The following is a 26,202-nucleotide window of genomic DNA, read 5'->3' as shown; positions in this document are numbered from 1 at the left end:
TTCTTTCTCATTACAACTTATTTCCTTGTGTTTTGGGTGAATTTTCGTTAAGATTATACATGGTTGATTGTAACCATTGGGTATCTTAAGGACCAATATACAGATTCAGGGACCAAAACCAAGGGGTACATCTTCACCTTCTTTGAGAATGTTTGCTTACTTTGGAGTTTCAGGTTCTACTCCTCCACTTTAAAGAGAGCCTGTTTTAGTTTGTAAGCTCCCAGAATGCAATGTACCAGAAATTCAACAGCTTTTAAAAAGAGAATTTAATAAGTTACAAATTTACAGTTCTAAACCTATAAAAATGCCCAAATTAAGGCATCCAGTAAAAGGTACCTTAATTCCTGGAAGGACAATGGGTCTGCAACACCTCTGTCAACTGGGAAGTCACGTGGCTGGCATCTGCTGGTTCCTTCCTCCTGGGCTTCATTGCTTCTGCCTCTCTTCCTGTGGGGGTTTCTCACTTTGCTCTCCAGGGCTGGATTTCATGTCTTGGCTTCCCTTGGCTCTCTCCAGGTTCTGGCTTGCTTAACATCTCATGGCAATGTCTGCTGGACTCCAAGCATCTCCAAACATCCATGTCTCTGTTCTCTAAGTAACACCATCTGTTTCAACTCTCCTCTGAAGTCTCTGTCAGCTCTGTCATTTCTGAGGTTTCTCCAAAATGTTTTCCCCTTTTAAAGACTCTAGTAAACTAATCAAGATCCACCTGGAAGGGGTAGAGTCACAGCTCCATCTAATCAAAGGTCACACCCACAATTGAGCATGTCACATCTCCCTTGAGATAATCTAATCAAGACTTTCCAACCTATAGTATGGAATCAGGATGAAAAGAAATGCTGCCTTCCAAGATTGAGTCAGAATTAAATCATGGCATTTCTGGGGTACAAAATACTTTCAATCTGGCACAGGACCCAAAGGCTCACATTTCCATTACAACTGTGTAGCCATACACATTTATTTTCAGCACACTGTTCCCCCCATTTTTCACCTTTTCTCCCCCTCTTTGGGAATATCTCTTACTTTTTTCCCTAGTCAGCAATGCATTAGACTGTTCATTGCAAAACGTTATAGAGCATTGTTAAAGGGAAAAAATTATAAAGGCATTTAAATTTTTTAAAGATCATTTCTCTATTTATGTATAAGAAGCAAATAACAGAGAAGGAGGAACAGAGGATAATTACCATCTCTTGGGACCACTATGGTACCCTGATTGCTGCTGCCACCACTACCACTCTAGTTTCTACCTCTTTAGCTGTATTTGTCCTGATACTGCAACAGTGACTTTTTAAATATAATCTTAAAACTGCAAGCAAGCTGTGAATTTGAGCTCTCAGTCTCACAGGGAAGCAATATGTAAATGTAATGTCTGCACCCAGATGTGAATAAGCTTTCATCTATTGCTCTAGACCTCCAGATAGGAATAAGCTTTCATCTATAGCCCCAGACTTAGAGGCACCTTGCCCCAGCTGTCACAGAGGATGTAAATCCTAAACGAAATAGGAAAGAAATGAAATAAACAACAACAACTACGACAAAAAAACTACTTAAGTTCTCTAGACCTCTGTTACCTGCTAACTAAGATGATTATCTTTCTTTGTCTGTAATGTGTATAAAAGCCAATTGAAAGATCATTATGTGAGGGCTGATTTGGAAAATCTTTCCCGACCTCCTGATGGCATAAATAAACCTCTTTTTCCTCCTCAGCCTGGTCTGTGTATTTGAGCCACACCAAGTGTGATAATTAAGTTCAGGTGTCAATTTGGCCAGGTACTGATGCCTCATTCTGTTTCTGTGGACTTAAGTCATCAGTATGTGAAATTCATCTATGGCTGATTACATCTGCAGTCGGCTAAGGGGAGTGCCTTCCACGATGATTCAGGTTCAATTTAATTACCTGGAGGTTTAAAAGAGAGCAGTCAGACGCGAGCTCCGCAGCTCAGCATACCGCAACTCAGCATTCAAAGCTCAGCCCAGACATTTAGAGATGCAGAAAGTAATCACCTCGGGGAAAGTTGTTGGAATCCAGAAGCCAGGAAAGAAGGCCAGCAGACATTGCTGTGTACCATTCCATCTAACAGAAACCCAGATGAAAGCTAGCTGCCTTTCCTCTGAAGCACTATAAATTTTTAACTAAATAAATCCCCTTGTTAAAAGCCAATCCATCTCTGGTGTGTTGCATTCTGGAAGCTTTAGCAGACAAACACTGAGTGATGAACCTTGATTTGGGGAAAACTCCATCTACACTACCACTCAAAATGTTGCTGCAGGCTTATAGAGCCAATTGAATAATGAAAATGAGTGAAGAGCCTTTACCTCATCTTTCACCTTATCATCCATTTCTCCTTCCCCTTTCTCTTATTTTCCTGATCATTTCAGTTCTAAAGCCATTAGGTTGATCAGGGAAAGCTAGACAAGTGAGGAGGGGCTTTGTGGCATGGATAGTCAGAGCCTGAGCAGGCTGAAAACGGTATCTACATGTAGGGAAGTGCCTTGCATGGGAGGCCAGGGTCTGAGCAGACTGAGAACAGCTCTCTGGTGGGCAGTGCGAGAGCCTATGTGTGATGAGTGGATCTGAGGCAAGTTAGATAGGGAGGGAGGGAGGGGAAAGTGACCTAAAACCCATAAAAAAAGAATTCATTTTGTTCTGCAAACACCTGGCCCTTGTTCAGGTCCATACCTCAAAAGAACCAATGAAATGTGCAGCTCATCAATCCCTTATTAGCATAGCCAGAGGGGAAAGGGCCCCTCCAGTTCCTAATAATGCAAGGATCCCCACCTCAAACGGATTCTCCTCCTTTGGAGAATGCCAGCGCTCATGGTCCTTAGAGCATGTACTTTGTCTATGCATTGAACTTTTGAGCTGTATACACTGACTAGTCTTTGGCTGTACACACTGACTAGTCCTTGAGTTCTTTCCTGTGACTGAGGCATAAACCTTCATGGCATCAACCCTGGGCGGAGGTCTCGACTTCACTGGCATTTCCCAGGCTCACTGGCATGCAGCCTAGAACTCCGGCATCAGAGACATGTGATGGGGAAGGTGGCTCATGGTGGGATGTCAGAACCAGAGTGGGACAAAGAGGGTTTCCATGTGTGGGGCAGGGGTGTGAAAGCTCAAGCAGGATAAAGAAGCAATCTAGGTAAAGGAGAGCCTGGTGCCGGACCTGAGAGCAAAAGAATGATGCGGAGGGTGTCCACATGGAGGCAAAGCTGACACGGAATGTCAGACCCCAAGTAGGGTGAAAAGGGCTTTCATATGTGTGGGTACCTAGTATGAGGAGTCAGAGCCCAAAGGGTGAGAAAAGTGTTAACATATCAGGAAGAGGGCATCCATTTGGGTGAGTCAAGCCAGATCTCGACTAGAGGGAGGAGGACATCAATGTAGGTAAGTGAGAGTGACAGTGATGGCAGTGTTATTACAGGGGACTTTATCAAATATGTAAATATGGCAAGGATAATGGGAGCCAGGATTCTCACTGGTAAAGAAGGAATTTACAAATAAGGAAAGACAGAAACCTAGAAAGAGCCTGGTGATATTATATGCATGACTTGGAACAGTAGCCCACCCATTAGCATTGAGCTATCAGCACCCACATCTTGGCTTCTTAATACCAATCTCCACCAAAAGAAGCCAAGGCGTTGTTTTTTTTTTTAAATGAATGATTCTAGGGCTGGGGCAAAAAAAGTAGAAGATGAACATAGAACATCCTCTTTTATCAAGGAAATCTCAAAGAATGATGGGGGCAGGCTAAAAGGACACAATCTGAAGAGGCTCCCACTGGCCAAATCTGAGAGCGGGATAAATATTTAGAATAATGGGTTACAGATTATTTAATAAAATAGGAAAACCTGAGTCCATACTGATAGAACTTAATTAACTAGTTAATTTCAAGTTTGATGCAGAACAAGGTATTTACATAGTTCCAAAGCATGCCCTCACACAAAAACTTATTAAAAACAAATAAATGGATAGACATGCATTGAACTTTAAAAAATAATGAAAACACATTCAATAGGACTTAGAGTATAACAAACTTTTCATTAATGTATGTATTGTGTAGCTTTAAAACTACTTACAGATATAATCTATATTTGGGGGATTACAAAGCCCTAAAATACAAATTTGATCAAAATAGCAGCTATGAATCAGCGTGCTATCAGCCTCTACCCCTATTCATTTGCGGAAACTCCATGCCATTTGAAGTCCTTCAAAATGGTTCTAGGAGTACCTAGAGAATGATTGTGTTTCGGTGGCCATAAGGTGGCAGCAGTAGTTATCTTCCTAGCATTGTCTAGTTTCATACTGTGAGGTTTTCTTTTTATGTTTATGCTAATAAGGCAGCCACTTATTTTGTTGTTGTTGTTGTTTTGTTGCTTCCCCCAGAAATTACTGCTGTTTATGCCTGCCAAAGGCATTGCTTGAGTGACTATTACCTGCTGATGCTTCCTCACGTTGGCTAATGCCTGGTGTTGAGAGTGATAATGTCTGAAATGAGAATATCATCTCTTGTCATTGGCTGAGCCATTAACATGCATGTTTCATCCTTACAGAAGCCACTATCCACTCCATTCCTTCAAGAAAATCAGAAACTGATGTAACAACGCATCTGACGTCTTGTGTTGATTCAATTTTAGTTTTTTATGTGTTCTCTGATGGCAGTCACCTTAAACTAGGATACAAGCAAAGAGTCCAAGGGGTTGGAAAGAAGCACAATAAAGTGGCATATTAATACTTTCTTGGAATAGCTCTCCTTGCCTTGAGCTTATTGCATATGCTTCATTTTCTCTTTCGGTCTTCTGGTGTTGTCTTACCAGGGAGGCTAATTGATAAACCTACCTCTACCTATCCTTTAGATATGCATGGATATGAGTAAGTCTCAACTTCACCAAAGCTCTGACTCAAGCATAACCGTATCTACACATGAATGCCATTCAGTTCATACACTATTTTGTGATCACATGTGCAGTATACTACAAGGTTTTTAAAGAAAAGTATACCAAACTCCATTAGTCTATATTGCATTGCCAGTTCATTACTGCCATTTATTCTATTAAAAGTATTAATGACTTTTAATAAAACCCTTACTAGATTCTAAGACCATGTCTATAAAGTAATACCACATGCACTGTTATTTCAAACTTTCATCTAAAATCTTTTTCTTTTAAAAATTGTCATGAACATGTATACAAAAAGCATCATTCCATGTGATGTATCATGTAACTATGATGTGTATTATATGTGCGCAATTGATAAATGTATACTAAAAATAAATGACCTGTTTTAAAATTATAAACATTTTAGAATGTAAATCTGTTTTTAACTAAAGCAATTTAATCACTTTTTAAAATTGTTTCATTTGTTGGGTAAAGCAAATTTAGCCCCTCTATTTTAATGAAATGAAGCATCAAATAGATGTATAAATTACGTTTAAATTGAGATTTTGAAATATACAAATTTTAATATCCTTCAACATATTGAGTTAATGTAAATTTGACAAATAAAGAATGGTTTTTACTGCTTCTGTGAACAGCACAATCATGGAAGACCTTATATCTTTTAGGGAAGCAAGTTAGTAGTAATTAAAAATGTACATTAGATGAATAATACAGTTCCTTTTAGGAGAGGGTCTTCATTTGTAACACTTGCTTAGACGCTAATGTATAATTTAAATTCCTTTGGGAGTTTCAAGTAGGGCAGAATAAATAGCATACACACATACATTCACACCCTAAAATAAAAAGCAAAACTCATACAGCTTCATGAAGAAAAACCATTTCAACCCAAAAGATTAATATTAAATATGGGGAAAGTCAAATGATAATTTCAAGGTTTCCAAAAGAGAATGTGCAATAGCAGCTGCTCAGTGCAATGACAAGGATATTAAAACAGTAATTATTTTGGTGACATCACCTTTTTTAAATGAAAATTTCATTTCGTTAATTTTAGTGAATCTGTTGTAATGCAATCTGTTTTAATGTTCTATTCCCATTTGCTTTACATTTCATTTTAGATGGTTTATTTCAGATTTGAATATAGTGGATGAATTATAAATAGTAATCTGCATGCATGTATATGCTATCCTCTAAGATTAATAATGTGAATTTAGTGGGAAACAATCCAAATATAATGAAAATATCTGAAAATCGGGAGAATTAGGAGGGTTTTAAAAATGAACTTTTCCTTTTTTTCTGAATCATATGGCAGCAGACAATGGGGCTGCTCCTGGGCTAGAAGGGAGAGGAGCATCCAGTAAGTTCTTGTATTTTTCTTAGGCACCTCCACTTTGCCTATTAAGGCATTTATGCCCTCACCCATTTCTTTCTCAAATTGGTTTTATGCTCCATTGAATTATATATTAATAATCACGCATTTGGAAACTTCTCAGAGTGTAGAAATTTTTTTTCTGTCCCCTTTTAAAAGCTAATTCTTGAGTCAAGAAAGATTTAAAATTTCTGGCATCTGCATAACAGCTTTTCTTTTCTCCTCTCATTGCCAGCTAATTGAGTTGGCATCCTTATATTAAGATCTGAGGAGGTTTAAAGGAGCTACTTATAAAAACAATAACAATTGGTAGGGTTGCAGACTGTATTTTTGATTGTTAAAGCTCTGCCTGGAACACTAAATAGTCTGATTACAGACTATAAGGAGTTTCGAAGGATGAGACAAATATATTGTGCTAATTAATATAAATCTCTCAGGACAAAAGGTAAATAATTGCAACAATGAGATACTTTTGTTCCTGTTTTCTCAGACAAAGTGATTTATAAACCCAACCACACCTCCTGTTTTGGGGATTGTGCTTGAAATGAAAAAGCATTGTGGAAGAAAACAGGTTAGGTCCAGTTTATAAAATCATTTTGAAAGCTTTTTCTCTGAGATTGACTCAATCTGGGGAATTAGAGTCTGCTATGAACAATGGAGGCTACATATCAATAAGATATCCTGTATACTAGATAGCTTCCATTTTAATATTCCTGATCCCAGGAGTCTAGTTTCTATGGCTGGGGACGAGGGCATGATGGGGATATAGCAGGAGGGGTCCCACGTTCAATATTATAAAGCTATTCCTGCTGGCCATTTTTCACATGATTTTTATTGAGACCTGATGGCAGTAGGTATTGCAGGGAGTATAGTCAATGGAAACAGTCAGATCTAGAAGTGCTCTATTTGTAAATAGAGTATCTCAAAGGCAACCATTTCTACTATATGCCTCCCAGTGCTCCTTCCTAAGGTCGATAAACGGAAGAGGAAACTGGTCAAGAAATGAGGCCATTATTAACACACAAAAGTCAGACAGAATATAACAATTGAATGGAACCTCTAGAGCATATTCTCCCAAACACTTCCCCAAGTCTGGTTTCTTTCTCAGAACCAGAATATTAACAATTGTGATTGAAAGCCTTTTTCTCACGTCTCCCTTTTTCTCATTTCTTAAATCTGATCTCATTTTAATTTTCCAGATAATTTAAGCAAAAGTCAGTTCGGAAATAGTATGTTGCCATATCTGATCTCAATCGGATACAGGTGATTGTTTCTCAAACTGTCTTTCCCTCTGGGATAGGAAAAGGAAGTGATTGATTTTCTGTTGCCTTTGCTACTTGATAAAGATTGGAAAATAGGTAGAGAGCTAATGAAGTTACAGTTGCTTTAAACTTGTCATTCTGAGCATTCACTGAAGAGCCTGAACAGCTAAGAGGAGCAAATCTTACATTTATAATTGTTAGTCTCTTGAAATGTACATATATAAACACTTCATTAGTTGAGAGCCACCCATTGACCTTTCTCTGTACTACTTCAACTATAGGAGTACTAATTATACATCTTCTGGAGAGCATCTGTTTTGTATTTTTCATCTCCTCATCAGATATCAAGGAACTATGACAGTTGAGTTTGATAAAAAGCTAGAAAAATGAATGCATAATATTAGCAGAAGAATGGACAATAGATCGGTGGGACAGAATTGAGAGACAAGAACCAGACTCCTATGTATGTGGAAGCTGAGGGTTTTATAAAGATGCCATTTTAATCCAGTGAGGGGAAAAACAGAAGTCTGCTTTAAAAATGAGCCAATTTAATGTCTATTTGCAGAAAAAAAAAGTAAATCATTCTCGCTTACCATGCTGGAGACCCGGGTTCGATTCCCAGTGCCTGCCCATGCAAAACAAAAGAAACAAAACGAAAACAAACAACAAAAAAAAGTAAATGAAACATAGGTGGCTCCCCTAACCCACACTAGTCACAAAATGAAGTTCAAAATGGCTTTAATACTTAAAACCTAGGAGTAAAACTATTTGTGCTAGAAAAAAACTAAACCTGTATTTACGGATTTGACCTAGGAATGACTTCCTTAAACAGTACAAACAAATCCAAATGCACAAAGTGAAACATATAAATATGACTGTACTAAATTAGTTTATTTCTATGAAAAATGACAGGATAAAAAGGTATAAATCAGTGTAAGATATTAGGATAATATTTGAAAAATATATAAAAAGTACAGGATTAATACTAGTAATATGCAAATTGTTACTATAAACCATCAACAACAAAACAAGCAACCAAATTGAAAAGTGGATGTATTAGTTTCCTAGGGCTGCTGTAACAAAGTACTACAAACCCGCTGGCTTATAACAACGCTCATTTATTCTCTTACAGGTCTGGAGGCCAGAAGTCTGAAGTCAAGGTACTGGCAGGGTGAGTTTCTTCTGGAAGCTCTGAGGAAGTCTGTTCCTTGCCCCTCTCCTAGCTTCTAGAGGCTGCTGGCAATACCTGGTGTTCCTTAGCTTGTAGATGCATCACTCTAAACTCTCCCTCAACCTTCATGTGGTCTTATTTCCTATGTGTCTGTATCTCTGTATCCAAATCTCCTTCTCCTTTCTGTTATAAAGGCATCACTCACTGGATTTGGAGCCTGTTCTAATGCAATATGACCCCTTCTTAATTTGCTAACATCTGCAAAAACCTTACTTTCAAATTCACACGTACCAGGGTGTTGGGACTTGAACATATCATTTTGCTACACACAATTCAACCCATTAGAGTGGACAGACTCATAACAAGCAATTCCGAGAAACCAAGTCATGGAATAGACAGTACAAATGGTCAATTGTAAATTAGAAGATAATCAAATGTAATAGCAATCAGGGAAATTTAAATAAGAAAAAGTCTCCATTGTTTATAATCCACCAGTTTAGTAAAATGTCATAAAATCTGTAAATACCATTGTTGATAGGGTTGGAGAGGAAAAAGATCTCACCTATACTAATGGTGAGACCATAATTAATACTTTGGCAAAATTATATAAAAGAAAAACACATGTAGCGATAGAAGAGGAACTTCCAGGGAAGATGGCAGAGTAAGGTGTAAGGTGCCACAAGACTTATCCTACAAAAACAGCTGGTGGACAGACAGAAATGTCTGACACAACTGATCTGGAGCTCAGGAGGCCTGGGGAGCACCGTACAACATTCAGGAAAGAGAATAAGAAACTGCAGTGAAAAGCTGAGTAACGTGTTCTGCAGCAGCTGCTGGTACCCATCCCTGACTCTTGAGTTGAGCGGCTCAGGTCTGGTCCTTGTCTGTCTGCTGCAGACAGAAGGGATGCAGAAGGCCTCTTCCCAAAGAACTGAGGCCGGGAGATGGGTGAGGGGGGCATGGCCAAGCACTGATAATGGCTCTTGATTGGAAAACTTAGATTGCTGTGTCCCAGCTCTTAACTGCTGTTTTAGCCCACCATGGACAAAGACTTCCGTGACCATTGTTACAACCCTGCCTTCAACAGAGATGGAAGTGGTGGAGATTCAAAACACTGGGCCTCCCTAGGCTTCGGGAAAACATGTGCTGAAGAGCACCATTTGCTGGGCAGGCCAGGAAAGTGAGCTTCAGAGAGCTGTCAAAAAGGCTTTCCAGCATCTGTTCTGACCTGCTCCCCTGGGCACTTTTGAATTGTTCTGTGCCCCCTTCATGGATCACTGGCCCTGCTTTGGCCAAAGTAATTACTGACTTGGGAAAGCCCTCTCCAGGATGATACTCCTCCAAGAATTTGCCCTCCAGACAAAAGCAGCCACAGGCAAGTAAAGGGGAGTAGAAAATATATATAACAGAGGCAAAACAAAAACACACAGAAGAAATAAAGATTCTTGGAGAAAGAACAGAGGAAAGGACACTTTCTCCTGGGATGAAACAATTGCACAAATAGTGCAATCTTAAAAATTGTACCACATAGCCAGGGCAAGAATAAGACAAAGAAGAATTGAAAAAATCTGATCGGTTAAGCATGGGCAATCCCAAAGGACTAGAATAGATTGAACTAATGGACCAAGAAGGGCCCTAACACAAAGCTAATCAACAATAAAACCCTAGGCAAGAGATAGAAAATGACCATCAGAGTAACTTCATCAAGATAATCAGATTCTTAGACATCAGCAAAACTTTACAAGCCATATTAAGAAAGAGGATGATATGGCCTAGTCAAAGGGAAAAATTAAAACATTGGAAGATGCACAGAATTTGGAAAACTAATCAAAGATGTTCAAGTATATCTGCTAAATCATTTCAAGGAGAAAATATGGCTACAGAGATAAAGGATATTAAGAAGACACTGGGTGAGCATAAGGAAGAATCTGAAAGTATGAAAAGAAACATAACAGAACTTGTGGGAATGAGAGACACAATAAAGGAAATTAAAAATACACTAGAAGCATATAACAGCAGATTTAAACAGTCAGAGGAAAGAATCTGTGAATGAAAAGACAGGATATTTGGAAACTTACAAACAGAAGAAAAGATAGAGAAAGAATGGAAAATATTGAGTAGGGTCTCAGGGGTTTGAATGACAATATGAAGTGCAAAAACATAAGTTTCATGGGTGTCCCAGAAGGAGAAAAGAAGGGAAAAGGGGAAGGAAGAATATTTGAAGAAATAATGAATGAAAATTAGCCAACTCTCATGAAAAACATAAATGTACATGTCTGAGAAGCACAACGTATTCCAAACAGAATAAATCCTAAAGAGCTACTCTGAGACACATACTAATCAGAATGTCAAATGACAAAAATAAAGAGAAAATCCTGAAAGTGATAAAAGTAATTTATCATATACAAGGAAACTGCAAAAGAGCAATTACCAATTTCTTATCTGAAATCATTGAGCAGAGAAGGCACTGGCATGATATATTTAAGGTACTGAAAGAGAAAAATTACAAGCTGAGGATTCTTGATATGGCAAAACTGAGGGTGAATTAAAAATATCCCCTGATAAACAGTTACTCAGAGAGTTATTTAACAAGGACCTGTCCTACAAGACATACTGAAAAGAGTTCTTCAGGCTGAAAGGAAAAGGCAGGAGACAGGTTTGGAGGAGAGTATAGAAGTGAAGATCATTAGTAAAGGTAACTAAAAGGGTAAAAAGAGAGAACAAAAATATGGTATGATATATAGAAAGCACATGATAAAATGGTTGAAGTTATGGCCTTTACAGAAATAACATTGAATGTTAACAGATTAAACTTCCCAATCAAAAGACACAGATTGACAGAATGGGGAAAAATGCATGATCCATCTGCATGTGGTATACAAAAGACTCGCCTTAGATTCAAGAACTCAAGTAGGTTGAAAGTGAAAAGTTGGAAAAAGGTATTCCACACAAATAATAACCAGAAAAGAATTGGGGTAACTATACTAATATCACTCAAAATAGACATTATATGCAAAACTGTTATAAGATAGAAAGATAGAAACTATGTATTAATAAACGAGGCAATCCACAAGAAGAAATAACTCATATATATATATTCACTAAGCAGGGTGCCTGAAAATACATGAGGTAAACATGGGCAAAACTGAAGGGAGAAATAGAGGTCTTTACAATAATAGCTGGAGATTTCAATACACCATTCTCATCAATAGAGAGAACATCTAGACAAAAGATCAATAATGAAAACACAGAACTTGAATAATATGATAAATGAACCAGAGCTAACACACATACTAAAACATTGCATCCTGTGTTGGTTTGAAAGGATATATGTACCCTAGAAAAGCCATGTGTCAATCCTAATCCCATTTTGTAAAGGCAGCCGTTTCTTCTAATCCCTATTCAGTACTGTATGTTTGAATCTGTAATTAGATCGTCTCCCTGGAGATGGGACTCAATCAAGAGTGGTTGTTAAGATGGATTAGGTGGAGACGTGTATCCATCCATTTGGGTGGGTCTTGATTAGTTTACGGGAATCCTATAAAAGAGGAAACATTTTGGAGAAAGCTGGAGGTTCTGAGAGAGCAGAGAATGACATAGCCACAAGAAGGAGAGAGTCCACCAACCAGCGACCTTTGGAGATGAAGAAAGAAAACACCTCTCGGGGAGCTCCATGAAACAGGAAGCCAGGAGAGAAAGCTAACAGATGATGCCATGTTTGCCATGTGCCCTAATAGACAAGAGAGAAACCCTGAACTTCACTGGCCTCTTGAACCAAGGTAACCTTCCCTGGATGCCTTAGATTGGGCATTTCTATAGACTTGTTTTAATTGGGACATTTTCTTGGCCTTAGAACTGTAAACCAGCAACTTATTAAATTCCCCATTTTAAAAGCCATTCTGTTTCTGGTATATTGCATTCCAGCAGCTAGCAAACTAGAACACACCCCCAAACTACAGGATATACATTCTTCTAAAGGGCACATGGGTCATTCTCCAGGATGACCAGATGTTGAGTCACAAAACAAGTCTCAATAAATTTTGAAAGATACACATTATACAAAGCATCTTCTCTGAAAATAATAGAATGATGCTGGAAATCAATAGCAGGTGTTGATCTAGAAAATTCAATAATACATGGAGGTTAAACAACGCACCCAAACAATCATTGGGTCAAAGAAAAAAATGCAAGAGATGTCAGTAAATATCTTGAAACAAATATAAATGAGAGCACAACATATCAAAACTTATAAGGTGCAGCTAAGGCAGTGCTTAGAAGGCTGAGAAGGAATTTTATAGTACTAAATGCCTACATTAAAAAAGATAAAAGGGCTAAAATCAAAGACCTAACTACACATCTGGAGGAACTAGAAAAAGAAGAGCAAACTAGTCTCAAAACATAAGCAGAAGGTAAGAAATAAAGATTAGAACAGAAATAAATGAAATTGAGAATAAAAAAATGACGATAATTAAAGTAACCAGAAGTTGGATCCTTGAGAGGATCAATAAAATTGATGAAACTTTAGACTGACAAAGAAAAAAGAGAGAGAAAATGCAAATATGTAAGTACATATAGCAAATATGCAAAAATGCAAATATGCTTTTCTTCAAAAATGCAGAAGTGACAGAGAGAAAATGCAAATAAGTGAAATCAGAAATTACTTCTCATGCCACAGAAATAAAAAGGATTATAAAAAGATATTATATAACTGTATGCCAACAAATTAGACAACCTAGATTGAATGGACAAATTCCTAGAAGCACACAAATAGCCTACACTGACTGGAGTTTAAATAGAAGACTTCAACAAACCAATTACAAGAGATTGAATCAGTTAACAAAAAACTCTCAATAAAGAAAGCCCAGGACCAGATGACTGCATGTGTAAATTCTATCAATAAGTCCAAGAACAATTAATACCAATCCTGCTCAAACTCTCCCAAAAAATCAAAGAGAAGGAATACTCCCTAACTCATTCTAAGAAGCCAATATCACCATAATACCAAAGCCCGGTAAAGCTTACTACAAAAAAAGAAAATTACAGGCTAATTTCTCTAATGAATACGGATGCAAAAATCCTCAACAAATCAATTGCAAGTTGAATCCCACAATAAATGAAAATAATTATGCACCATGACCAAGTGGATTTTATTCCAAGTATGCAAGGGTGGTTCAACACAAGAATATTAATAATGTAATACAGCAAAGTAACAAATAAAAGAGGAATAATCACACGATCATCACAATTGATGTAGAAAAGGCATTTGACAAAATCCAGCATCCTTTCTTAATAAAAACTTTGAAAGACAGGAATAGAAGGAAACTTCCTCAGCATAATCAAGGGCATATGTGAAAAACACACAGCTAACATTGTACTCAATGGTGTAAGATTGAAGTCTTTCCTTTTAGGTGGGTACCAAGACAAGGATGCCCACTGTCACCACTGTTATTCAACACTGTGCTAGAAGTTCTAGCTAGGGCAGATAGGCAAGCAAAGCAAATGAAAGGCATCCAAATTGGAAAGGAAGAAGTAGAACTTTCACTATTTGCAGATGACATGATCCTATATATAGAATGTCCCCCAAAATATACAATAAAGCTACTAGAGCTGATAGAAAAATTCAGCAAAGTGGGAGGATAAAAGATCAATATGCAAAAATAAGTAATGTTTGCATACACTAGTAAACAGCAATTGGAGGAAGAAATCAAGGAAGATTGCCATGTATAATAGCAATAAAAAGAATCAAATATATAGGAATAAATCTAACCAATGATGTAAAGGAGTTGTAGACTGAAAGCTACAAAACATTGCTGAAAGAAATCAAATATGTAAATAAATGGAAAGACATTCTGTTTGGAAGACTATATATTGTTATAAGATTTCAATTCTCCCCAAGTTGATTTACAGATACATGGCAATTGCAATAAGAATTCCAACAGCCTGCTTTGCAGAACTGGAAAAGCTAATTATCAAATTTATTGGAAGGGTATAGGGCCCTGAATAGCCAAAAATATAAAAAAGAAAGAAGTTGGAGAACTCACATTTCCTGATTTTAACATACATTACAAAGCTACAGTGGTTAAAACAGCATGGTACTGGCACTGAAATAGATATATTGACCAATGGAATTAAATTGAGTGTTCTGAAATATACCCTTGCATCTATGGCCAATTGATATTTGACAGGGTTGCCAAGTCCACTCAACAGGGCACCACTTCCAGAAATGGTGCTGGGGGAACTGCATATCCACATGGAAATGAACGAAAAAGGACCATAATCTCATACCTTAAAGAAAAATTAACTCAAAATGGATCAAAGGCCTGAATGTAAGACCCAGGGCCATAAAACTCCTAGAAGAAAATATAGAGAAACATCTTCAAGATCTTGTGGTAGGCAATGTTTTTTAGGCTTAATACCTGTATTAGTTAGGGTTCTCTAGAGAAACAGAATCAACAGGGAACACTTGCAAATATAAAATTTATGAAAGTGTCTCACGTGACTGTAGGAATGCAGAGTCCAAAATCCACAGGGCAGGCTGCGAAGCTGACGACTCCAATGGATGGCCTGGATGAACTCCACAGGAGAGGCTCACCAGCCAAAGCAGGAATGCAACCTGTCTCCTCTGAGTCCTCCTTAAAAGGCTTCCCATGATTGGATTTAGCATCACTAATTACAGAAGACACTCCCCTTTGGCTGATTACAAATGGAATCAGCTGTGGATGTAGCTGACGTGATCATAACCTAATCCTATGAAATGTCCTCATTGCAACAGACAGGCCAGCACTTGCCCAATCAGATGAACAGGTACCACAACTTGGCCAAGTTGACACCTGTCCCTAACCATGACAATACCCAAAGCACAAGCAAGAATGAAGAAATAGATAAATGAGACCTCATCAAAATTTTAAAAGTTTGCATGTCAAAGGACTTTGTGACAAAAATGTAAAGGCAACCTACTCAACGTGAAAAGCCCTATAAGGGTTTATTATCCAGAATATATAAAGAAATCCTAGAACTCAATTATGCATGTGAATGAGGTTGAAAGGGGACGTTTTTGGTTGTGTATGTTAAAGAAGGAAAGTTAGAGGATAAAATATGGGACCATGGAACACAGTGAACCCTGCTGTGGATGATGACTCTGGTTAATGGTACAAATATAAGACTGTTCTTTCATTAATTATAAAATTGTACATCACTATTGCAGGCTTTAATAATAGAGGTTGGTATATGAGAAAAACACAACTAAAGCAAACTCTTGATTATAGTTAACAGTAATATTTTAATGTCCTTTCATCACTTGTGACAAAGGTACCACACCAATGCAGAATGTCACCAATAGGGCAGTATATGGGAATGTTGTATAGTTATAGGACTTCTATATAAAGCTACTCTCTAATTAGAAAAACAAAAACTTAAAAAAACATTATGCTAAGTGAAAGAAACCAGGCAGAAAGTACTATATATTGTATGATTCCTTTTGTATAAAATTTAAATATATATAAATCTATACAGAGAATTACATTTGTCACTATGTAGGGCTGGGGAAGGATAGAAGGATTGAGAGGTGACTGCTAAGGGGTATGGGGTTTTTCTTTTTCGAGTAATTAAAATGTTATAAAATCAGTTGTAGTGATGACTGCACAACTCTGTTATTATACTAAAAGCTGCTGATTGTACATTTTGGATGGATTATATGGTATGTGAATATATCTCAATAAAACAGTTAACCTATAACTCTGGAATTTTATTTCTCAATTGTTCTAAGTATAAGAGGGTCAGATTCAAACATGTATGCACAGAAATGTCTCATTCAGCTATGGAATGAAGCAAAGTGGAAACAATGTAAATGTTAATCAGTGGAAGAAGTACTAAAAAACTTTGGTAAATCCATACTTTGGAATACATTGTAGCAGTACAAAAGAACAGTCAGAATTAAATAGATATTCACATATGCTGAATTAAAGAGAAAGTATGTCACATGAACCATCTATGTCAAAACATACCACAATAAAACTATAAATAAAATAGAATATACGCTGGCAGTATTTTGTCGTATTCTATATGCATTTTAATTTCACATAAGAAGAATGCATTAATATTTTATTTCTGTATATATAAGCATACACAGAATAATGTCATAGGAAAGAAATCATAACTCTTATGAATGTTAAATTCTTGTGGGACAGAAGGATAATAAATAAGATATAGAACACACTCTATTTTAGATAATGATGAATGCTAAGGAGAAATAAAAATGCAGGGAAAGAGGGATAGAAAGTGTGACAGCAGAATAAAATAATTTAACTGGGTGGCCAGAAAAATCATCACTGGGAAGATAATATTTTTTCAGAACTTTCTAAACAATGAGGGAGTGAGCCGTTGGGGAAGACTGGCTGGAGTGGCCTGAGTCTGCATTGTGTGAGGTCAGCAAGTCCCATGCTGGGCAGGCAACACATACAATGCAGGCTCTTGTAATGGAAAGGACTTTGGTCAAAATTTTGGGGGGGAAATGAGAAGCCACTGTAGGATGTTGAGCTCAAGAGTGACATCAACTCTCCATGTTTTTAACATCATCATCTAGGCTGCAACCAGGAGAATAAAATGCAGAAAGCCAGTGAGGGATGATGGTGGCTTGTCATATGAGTGGAGAGGGAGAAACAACTGTATTTTGAAGGCAGAGACTACAAGGTTTGCTAAGAGGATGTGGGATATGAAGTAAAGTAAAAAGGATTTTTGACCCGAGCAACTGAAAGTATGAAATTACTGTTACCCAGTAGGGGACTCTTAGCCCAAAGCACACAGAAGTCATTGCGTGGCAGCAGGATTTCAAAAAAAAAAAAGTGTTTATTGCATGACCATCAAGCAGGGAGACAGGAGGGAAAACCTCAAATCTGTCTCCCCAATCTGGAAGAGAAGCAGGGTTTTATTGGGCTGAAATCGGGGAGGCTTAGGTTGGATGATGTGAGAGGGTGGGGTGGGAGGAGGGGTGGAGGGGGGTGGTGTGTGTGTGTGAGATGAGGTAGGGTCGGAGGCAGGGTTAGATGTAGTAGGGGACATGGGCCAGCTCATACATCACATAGCCAGAAAATGGTGGCCTTAGCATGATGAGAGGGTGGAGTTTTTAGGAGTTGTGTTCCACTAGGTTATCCCAGGTCAGATGTCAGGATGTTGTTGCTTTGCACATGTCTGGGTAGAGGTGGCAGGGGTTTTCTAGTTTTGTCCAGGTCAGCCAGTTGGCAAGGCAGAAGTAAACAAAGCAGGAACAGGGCATTACTGGGGATGACTGCTGGTGGTGGGGGTGGGGGGTGGGGGGCAGTACCAGGCCTTAACTGGGTGAAATAAAGGGAGTGGTTTAGGACAAAGAAGAACTGAAGCTGCTGGGCAGTTTCATTACCATTGACTGAGTTAAAGAAGAATGGAAAAGGGACAGATTTGCAGAGGTGATAAAAGGTCAATGTTGGACGTGTTAAGTTTGAAATGCCAGTTTATGAATCGCTTGAAGGTGGCAAGAAGTCCAGGCTAGAGAGAGGTGTGTATTAAGAGTCTGCAGCGTAAAAATGACATTTAAAGCCAAGATCTTGGATTAGATCACCAGTGGGGTGAGTGTAGATAGAATAGAGATCCAAGTCAGAGTCTGACGGCAATCCAACATGTCCATGAGTAGGACCTAGAAAAGATGCTAAGCTGAATAGCCAGAAAGGCGATAAAGAAAATATCTGTGTGTCATGTCCTGGGAACCAAGTGAAAAGAGCATTTCAGGAATGAGGGAGTTAGGGAAGTTACCGAAAGTAACAAGTCACAGTTCCCTGTTAAGCACCAATCCCCAGGACACACCTCCCCTCACATTATTCTCTGGGGCAGTCACAAACATGCTCCTCCTGCCTTTCTGCTAACCCCACCTCCTTTTCTATCCTTTACCATTCTGCAGGCCATGGACATGTTAATTCTAATGAAAAAGCCCAGCCAGACTTTAAACCTGGAAACTGGAACAAGCAACCCTAGATGTTGATCAAGGCAGAAATTCTCTGTGGCAGGTCCCCTCCCTCCAGGGTGGGTGAAAAACAAACTCAAACAGTATAGATGGGTCTCTTTTATCCTGCACAATGTGGGGTGTGTAGAACTACCATCAACCCTGGACCTGGTGCCCTTTTCGGCCACCTTAAGAATCCAGCCATGATGGGACTACTTCCCCTGCTCTTTTGGACTCTTTGTGCTGTGTAAATGACAAGGAGATCATTTGCCCTTTCTGGACTCTTTATTCTATGTAATAAAGGGATCATTTGCTGAAAGTTTCTATTGTATCCTAGACCTGTGCTCCTGCCTAATTATTAATTGATGCTAATTACTAATTAATGTTATTAGCCAATTAATGTTAATTAGTAATAATTAACATTATTGACCTAATTATATGATGCACCACAGAGTGATCCATTCACTCAAATGCTACTAATGCAGCAAATAAGATGAATGCTGAGAACTGACCACTGGATTTAACAATGAAAGTGTTCTGGTGACCTTGATACAAGCAATTTTGGTAAGTTGAAAAATGGGGATTCCAGATAGATTGAAGGAAGAGTCGGAAACAAGTGTTAAAATGAGAAAAACAAACACACAGAATTTCACCGTGTAGGAAAGGAAAGAAAGGGGAACTATGGTTGTAGCTGAAGCTAGAAGTGAGATCAATGTAGGGAGGCATTATAGCCTGTTTGTATCCAGATGGGATGATCCAGTGGATGAAAAAGTTGTTGATTCAGGGTAGTCTTGTTGAGGCCAAGTCCTTGACTATAATGGAGATTGGATGTGGTTCTTTAATACAGAGTGCAGCCTCATCTAGGAACATAGACAAGTTATCAAGAGAGAATCTAGAGTATAAACACAGAAAAAGGTGAGTAGATGTGAGGATGGAAGCTTGTGTTTTCCTCTAAATGCTTTAATGTTCTCAAAGAAAGTGGATACAACATCATCACCTGAGGATAACAATGGGAAAGGAGGTTTTGGGAATGTGAAAAGAGAGAGGAAAATTTACAAACTATTCCTCTAAGTAAAAATGGGCCAGGGTAATATAGTGTGATTACTGGACAATATTAGGATCACATAAAGCAAGTGATAGGAATTTAGGTTGATCTAAATACCATGATATCTGTTTTGCTCCAGCCATTTTTAACAATGTAGATGTCATCAAAGAGTAGGTGTGGAGTGTATTTAACCAGCAATAGTGTGTCCAAGGAGGTATGACTTCGTGAGAAAAGGGGAAGCAGTTTGAGGATACATATAAGTAATAGCATTGATTGTGCATGGAACTTAAGTTGCGTTAAAAAAAAAAGGTGAGGACAAGAGAGACAGCAGAGATAAGCAAAGATGTAGAATGGATTGAAGGTACAAAGGTAGCTGGGTTGAGGGAGTAGGACAAAAGTATAGCAGGTGGTGATTGAAGACTGGAGCTTGAACTGTGATCATGAAGGGTTTATATTTACTGGATGTAGCAAATTCTATGACCATTCGTTTTGGCTGAGGTATGGTGAAAGACAAAACTCAGTGGGTTACATAAAGGTAAGGGACTGATAGTTTAGGATATTGGACTAGCATCAAAATGGCTATTGGAATCAACGATACTTGACAGGAGTAGTATTCAAGGAAATGCAAATGAACCAGGAGATAAAATACTCATAGAATTATAAGCTTGACCGAAAAGATCAGTGGATGGCTACAATGAGGAGGAGTAATAGGCAAAATAGCCTGATGACATAAGTTTCAAATACTGGGAGATTTTAAGGAAGAGAGAGGGAGAATGGTCTGGTACCAACTCCCATGTGGTCCCCAAATAACAGAAGTACAGGAAGAAAACAGCTGCCACTTATGAGGGTGTCAGAGAAAGTAATATTCTTGGAAGGAATTCCTAGTTTCAACTTGAGCAAGAAGAAGAATGGAACTTTTATAGCAAAGTTTGAGAATGTAGGAGATTTTGCTGATGATTGTTCTTGAGGTGCACTGATAAAATAATTCCAGTGGATAAAATGGAGTGTATGGCTTTCCTTCTAACCCTCCGCCCCCCAAATGTATTCTCTCTCTTGTTGCTTTGTTTTATACTCCAGAAATCTGACCCATGTGAACCACGTCGCCTGGGCTCATTTTTGACTGGTGTTTGTTTGCTTGTGGCCAGTATGAGGCACTGTTAGGAGAGGTGAGGGTAAGAGGAAGGAGAGGACACTCTCCTTCAGCCCGTAGCTCCTAATTAGCCACACCTCTTATACTGTTTCGGCTTTCACTGAGCTCCTTAAACACTTTTTCCTACCATTGTCCCTATGGTAATACCTTCTTTCTGTTGTTTGTCTCTGGGTACCTCAAAATCCTCTTTTGGTTTCCTTGACTCTACTAACACCTCTATAATTTCTCTTTCATCAAATCCCTTCAGTTGAAACAACAGAGTGGAATTCTATTTTGCGGCATTACCTAGACTGTTTCACTGATGGGTTAGAACAGAGCTGTATGTGGATTCTTTTTACCCTGCCCTCAACTTCTCTGTTTGGATTTCAACTGCTATGACTTCGCTCCCTGCTCTCTAATAAAGGATGACGTCCAAGAAAGGATGAAGGGTATTGTGATGGATGGAATCGTGTACCCCAGTTTGGACATGTTTTCGGTCTTGGTCTGTATTCTGGTGGGTGTGGACCCATTGAAAATGAGAGCTTCTCAAGATGCCACTTCAGTTAAGGTGTGGCCCAATGGAATGAAGTAGGGTTTTAATCCAGATTACCAGAGTTCTTCATACACACAGTGAAAGTCAGACAGACAGAGAAGCCACTGGGAGCAGCCAGAAGCTAGAAGGCAACCAAACCCTGAAGATAAAGGAGAAAATGCCACCACATGCATTGGCATGTGATGAAAAGCCAAGAAACTCCAAAGATTGCCTGCCAGCTAGAAAATGTTGACCCCAGGAGAAGCAAGCCTTTTAGCCTCTGAAAACATGAAACAATAGATTCCTGTTGTTGATTCACAGTATGGTATTTGTTTTTGTAGCTAGGAAACTAAAGCAGGTATAAAGAGATCATTAATGACCTACAAGGTAGAGAATCTCTGGATTGTTGAGGGTAGCAAGGAGCGAGAGCTTGCCGCCTGGAGCATGCAGAATTCTAAGGCTTTAACTTGATCCCTGATGATGGAAGAATCAAATCCTATAGGGGATAGTCCTCCTACAAGTGTGTCAGCTCTTTCTGGATGTGTCAGGATCATTTATAAGATTATAAATTTAAACTTCCTAAATAGCTTTAACAGATATTATAAAATGTAAAGGCCTCCTAATTATAGAGCTATTTTGTTCTGACAATACTTGAAATAGTAAAATTCTGAATGCCAAAGTGTTCAAAAATTAGTTTTAACCTTGAGTTCAGGGAGCATAGCCATAGCAATTACAAATCCAAAAAAGAGAAATCGAGAGCAGGGTCATGAATTGGCTGATCACTCACCTGCTCATTTATTTTCAACTCCAGCCTGCCTACCTGTCTCAATCCATGGGCTTGGGGTGATTTATTTTTTTGAGACCATCTACTTTTGCGTCGGGATGCTAATGTAAGGAGATGAATTTCTACTGGAACCTTAGGAAAATTAATCTTTTTTTTTTTTTTTTACCTCAAACACCTAGAGGACCTTTTGGCTTTAAAACCCTAAACTCAAAATCAAGTTTATTTCTTGCAGCTGATGTGCAAAGATTATTACACAGACCTCATTTCTAGATACTGCTTATTTATCCATTTTTTTTTTACCTTTATTCCAAGACCGTGTGCCTGGGTTCCAGTTTATCGGTCCCAGCTTATCGGTCCCTTTCTCTCTTAATCTGATTTCTCTAGAAACTACTACTCCATCTCTTAGATGCTGGCCACTTAATGGTCCCAAACTGTTTTTTAATGACACAAGTGACATTTTGCATTTGTTCTCTGATCCTATTTTAGTGATCCTTCTCAGAAACACTACATGCTGCTTTTCTCCTTCCACATAGTTAACTCAACTCCCAGCCTCTAACTCTCCTGGTGAACTCTGTTCTCTTACTGATCAGTTCTCCAAATAATATGAAGCAATGACATTTTCTATGGTTTTCACAATATATTGGTGTTTCTCAATTGGGCACCCACCAAATACAGTTTTCGTAAATGAGATTATTTAATCTAATATGTTTAAATTGTTTATGGATATATAAACTACCATAAAGAAAAAGAAGCGGTTCATGTGGATGATTGCTGGAATGAAATCAGCTATAGGGACAATGTACCTGGTCATGACACTGATTATTTGTATAATTGAATAAAATCTTATTGCATCCTTTCTCATATGCTTCTAGGAATATAATATATTTGTTTGCGAGCAGAAGTACAAGCTGGAGGATCATTTCTAAAGGTATTCCTTATTGTGTTTCAAGTTATGCCTAGCTGAGTCCTATATAATTTTTATTGTAAATCATATTGAATTCTCTTGAAGTGAGTAAACAATGAGTAGAAGAGGAAAATGCAATATTATGCAAAGAATAGGTAAAGTTGATACAAGAAAAATCAAACTTTTCCAGGGGAAAATAACTCTCCCAAGTTTGAATGTGCAAAACTAAACAAACAAACAAATCTCCTGAACTATTTTTTTCCCCACACATATCAATCTAAATAGAACTGAACCTGTTTCTATCCTGTGGCCTGTATTAGGTCTCACTTTCCATTCACTTCTTTACTGCTTTGTTTCAAATATCTCCCAACTGCTTGTTCTTATCTGAGAAGTTTTGAAGAACTAATAAAAAACAACCATTCTTGAAAACAAATGCAATTCCTTTGTATGAAGAAGTATACACATAAACACCCACAAGCCTTCATAAATTTACTTATACTCATAGATGTACCTATACCTTACTACATACCTATAAATGTTTTACCGCAGCTTTCCTGCTCACATTCAGAAAGTTGGTTTATCATTACTGACCTGCCTAGATCTACTGCTGACCCTACACATTCCAATTCATTACATATAACTAGTTGCCCATATTCAGAACAGTATTCTGAATTTTTTAGACTTCATCACTTTTTATTTCTTTCTTTCCCTAGGCATTCATAGGTTCTAATTATTATGGGAACTATTAGAGTCACCCCAACTCCACTACATTCCAATTTCTATCCAGTCTTGCACCAGTATCTATATTTGGGAGAAAGCTGTTTGATTTAAGGTGCTGCCACATGCTCCAGCCTTAGTAGGGGTGACTACCCCAACCAAAGTCCATAGACAGAGAGAGCATGCTGCTTCACAGGCTAAAGGTGAAAGTCATGCTTAGTGCTAGAAAAGTCAGATGAATACTCTATCTTCCTTCTGACCTTTCACCAGATAAATTCCAGACATATTAAAAAATGAAATGTTCTGGGAAATGTCAGTCAGGGTTTATCTGCAGAGAATAGAAGCCATTCAAAGTAGATTAAGGAAGAAAGGACTTTTAAAATAGAAAATGAAGTGGTTCACAGTATTCTTGGGAGATGTATAGAAACAGAATATACTCTGGGCATAGCAGATTGAATTATTGTCACCACCTCTTTACTCCCTCCAACGTTACAGGATTGTGCATCCAAGCTCTTTGCTATGTGACACTGAGGTGTCTCCCAGTAGAAAAGGGGAAGTATATGTCCCCGACTGTGACCAAATGAATGTGACACTGTCAGTTGAAAAGACGATGTAAGAAGAAGTTTGCATTTCCACTTATGCTCTTGCTCTCCTACCATCCATAATGAGAAGAGCATGCCCCAGGAAGCTGCTACTACTTAGTATGGGTCTTGGAATGAAAGAGCCTGATCTGCAGCCTGAAAGAGCTGTCACAGCCAAATTCCAGACCCATGCAAGTGAAATAAATGTTTTAGGCAATAAGAATTTTGAGAAAAAATTGACTAGCGTATTGTAGTTTCAAGAATGAATCTGGAAGTCATACCATAGAACTGGGTCACCAAGAGAAGTCTCCCAGACTCTACTACATAACATTTTTACTTATAACCCAATGTTCAGAACTTAGTTACATGTCCATAATCAACAGTATGGGAAACTGAGAAATGTTTGCCTTACCCTGGGAAGGCATGTGTCCTGTTAACTTCATAATACTATGAAAGAAGGGGATGATTCTACAGACCAATTAATTGACCAGAGTTAATTTTACAAATTAGTTAAGAAAAGATAAACACCAATTATGTTATTACAAAAAGGTTTAGAAATTTTGATGTCCTAAATTCTTCAATTAAAAGGCACAGAATATCAGAACTGATTTTTTAAAAAGCAAGAAAGAAAAGGCAAAGCTTATGAATAGAAAATTAGAAAGAAGTATAGTCAATTCATTTTAGTGGTCATGAAAGAAATGCAATGGATATAATTTTGTGTATAAATGGGTATCTAAGTATCTCATATTTCCCAATCTATCTAATCTCCCCAGTATTGGAGATGACAGAATTATGAATATTCAGCTACAGAAACTCAGATCACCTTTAAAAGATTAAATTGTCACTTGCAAAGAAATATATTGATGAAAACATTGCTAGGGAAGTGATATTTAGTTGGAAAATTTTGTCTTTCATCCAGTTTGTTTTCAAAACATACATCACAAGTTTTAAAACTATTCAAAACTTTTAACCTAGTGGTTGTAATTCTAGGATTTGCTTCTAAGACCCTGAACAGCCAATGTGGGTTCTTCCACAAGAATGCTCAATACAAGGCAAATTGTAACAATGAAAACTTTAAAACACCACTAACTATCCAAAAGGAGACAACAGGTAAAATCAATTGTTATTTATTCATTCAATTGAATATTATCAAAAGGCTGTAAAAGAAAGCGATGAAGAAACCATGCTTTCGTAAACCATGCTTTGTAAGACGAGTATTTGAATCACTACTGTAACATATATTATCGTTGTGGCTAAGGGCAAGTTACTTCTATTCTTAAAGATTCAGTTTTCTCATCTTTAAAATGAAGATAGTATCATCTGCCTCCTATTTTTACTGTGTGGATCATGGATGTGTGCCTGCAAATTGCTTACTTAGAACCTGGGGCTCATATACTCTGGTCATTATTATCACTTTGAAACTATGAAAATCATATTAGCAGAATATTTTTTGTGACACATAAAGTGTGCAAAAACCATGTTTTGAAGCAGTACATGTAGTATGACTCCAATTTTGTGGGGAACTATACATAAAACTGCACATATGAAAAAAGACAAGACAAAAATGAAATGATTTAGACTTTTCTATTTCCTTCTTGTTACTTTCTTTATACACACGCACACATGCCCACACACAACTTGTTAGTTTTCTAAAATTTCCACTTGTTTCTTTCACTGCAGAAAAAAATTGTAATCTATTGGCCCCAGGAAATAGGTATACAGGCAGTGACTTTGGCAATCCAGTTTTTATTTCATTTATAGAAATATATATTGCCATCAAACAGATCAAAAAAATATATACTGGAGACTCCTTAACAAAATAGAATAGCCATCTTATTCATC

The 26,202-nt window shown here is 37.9% G+C and overlaps 1 long non-coding RNA gene across 2 annotated transcripts in view; it reads left to right on the top strand.

Annotated features, from left to right (window-relative positions):
* Positions 1-26,202, top strand: part of LOC143670251 (uncharacterized) — a 50,528-nt gene that overhangs the window by 8,978 nt on the left and 15,348 nt on the right. For both annotated transcript variants that reach the window (XR_013169306.1, XR_013169305.1), the window contains exons 2-4: positions 8,660-8,698; positions 23,031-23,086; positions 25,351-25,470. This is a non-coding gene — a long non-coding RNA (uncharacterized LOC143670251). The remainder of the gene's footprint in view (positions 1-8,659; positions 8,699-23,030; positions 23,087-25,350; positions 25,471-26,202) is intronic.

The sequence above is a fragment of the Tamandua tetradactyla genome, chromosome X (genome assembly GCF_023851605.1).
Source record: "Tamandua tetradactyla isolate mTamTet1 chromosome X, mTamTet1.pri, whole genome shotgun sequence".
NCBI classification, from domain to species: Eukaryota; Metazoa; Chordata; class Mammalia; order Pilosa; family Myrmecophagidae; genus Tamandua; species Tamandua tetradactyla.
This window is presented reverse-complemented; position numbering and strand designations above follow the sequence as displayed.